This window comes from Prunus avium, chromosome 8 (assembly GCF_965620075.1).
Source record: "Prunus avium chromosome 8, drPruAviu1.hap1.1, whole genome shotgun sequence".
Lineage (NCBI taxonomy): Eukaryota > Viridiplantae > Streptophyta > Magnoliopsida > Rosales > Rosaceae > Prunus > Prunus avium.
The window spans coordinates 21,078,403-21,080,220 of record NC_142291.1 but is presented as its reverse complement, the minus strand read 5'-3'; the positions used below and the strand labels follow the sequence as shown (position 1 = coordinate 21,080,220).

Sequence of the window (1,818 nt, the reverse complement as noted above, 5' to 3'; positions counted from 1 at the left end):
TTACCTAATGAAGATCCATTGACTCATATAAAGGATATTTTTAATGTTGTGAGTTCTTTTCCCTTGACAGGTGTGACAGAAGATCAACTTCGAATGAGAGTGTTTCCATACACTTTAAAGGATAAGGCGAAGTATTGGTTGAATTCTTTGAAGCCTGGTTCACTCACTACATGGTCTGCCATTCAAAAGAAGTTCCTGGAAAAATACTTCTCCACGCAAAAGACCGACATGCTTAGGGACAAGATCTTGTTATTTGCACAGCAAGATGATGAATCGTTTTGTGAAGCATGGGAGAAATTCAATGGGTTGCTCAACCAATGTCCTCATCATGGGATTCCATTGAAGCTTCAAATGCGTATGTTTTATAAAGGACTAACCCCTTCTAGTCATAATATAGTCACCAATTTTGCAGGTGGTTCTTTTAAAACCAAAACTCCAGAAGAAACGTACGAACTCTTTGAGGAGATAGCAATGGAGACCCAACATACGGATACAAGAGGTAAACGTGTTATTAGTGGTTCTAATGATGCTTCTAGTGTGCAGATTTCAAAACTGGAACAAAAGCTAGATGCTCTTCTTGCATTAAACTCAAGAAGCCCTCCGAAGGAAGTGTGTAGCATTTGTGAATCTCATGACCATGCTACCACAGCTTGTCCACTTGGGGCTGGATATCCAGAATTTGTGCAAGAGCAAGCTAAGTTGGTAAATTCCTACAACCAAGGTCCAAGAAATGATCCATACTCTCAAAGTTATAATCCAGGTTGGAGGAATCATCCAAACTTTTCATGGAGAAATACCCAGAATCAAGCAAATCCCCCTTCATTCCAAAGGCCACAACAATCATCATCATCATTGGAAGATATAGTGAAGTAGATGGCAATCAACCAATCCAATTTTCAGCAAACTACACAAGCTGCCATCTCCAAATTGGAAGTCCAATTAGGCCAAATAGCTGCTGAAATAACTCAAAGAGTGCCTGGGAAATGGCCAAGCCAAACTGAGATCAATCCAAAGAACCCAGAAGCCAAGGCCATTCATGTGCTCAGATCAGGTAAGATCATTGATAATAAAGATGATTCTAATCTTTCAAATGATGTTGTGATTGTAGAAGATAAAGACGAGGAGACCATGGCTACGGAAGGAGAACAACTCAAAACTTCTCAATCTGCTCCTAAGGCCAAATCAGATTCTCAGAAATCCGATCAATTCCAATTGCATAAAAGGGATGACAAATTTGTGCCACCACATCTTCAAGAAGATAGATACGTGCCACCCGCTCCATATGTTCCACAGATTCCATTTCCAGGCCGTCTTAAGAAAGCAAAGCAAGATAAGGCTTTTAAAGAGATTTATGATATTTTGAGTAAAGTTAATATCAATTTGCCTTTGCTTGATCTTATTGAACAGATTCCTGCATATGGAAAATTCATCAAGGACTTGAAAACTCACAAGCTCAATTTCGCTCCAAATGAAGGAGTAAAGCTCGACCAGAATGTAAGTGCTGTATTGCAAAGGAAGCTTCCACCAAAACTAGATGATCCTGGCAGCTTTGACATTCCCATTAACATTGGAGGCAAGAAGGTTGGAAGAGCCATGTTGGACTTGGGAGCAAGCATCAATGTTTTGCCATATTCAGTTTATCAAGAGCTTGGCTTAGAAGGGATGAAGAAGACTTCAATGCGACTTGAACTAGCTGATCATTCTATAAAATATCCAAAAGGTATTGTAGAAGATATTCTAGTTCAAGTTAATACACTAATTCTCCCTGCTGATTTTGTAGTGATGGACATGGAAGACAATCCAAATGGAGATCGTGTT

The 1,818-nt window shown here is 39.5% G+C and overlaps 1 non-coding gene across 1 annotated transcript; it reads right to left on the bottom strand.

Moving 5' to 3' along the window:
• Nucleotides 1–228: 228 nt before the first annotated feature.
• LOC148292312 (small nucleolar RNA R71) lies at nucleotides 229–335 on the bottom strand. Its single transcript, XR_015827202.1, has one exon. It is a non-coding gene; the product is annotated as a small nucleolar RNA R71 (small nucleolar RNA).
• Nucleotides 336–1,818: the final 1,483 nt, after the last annotated feature.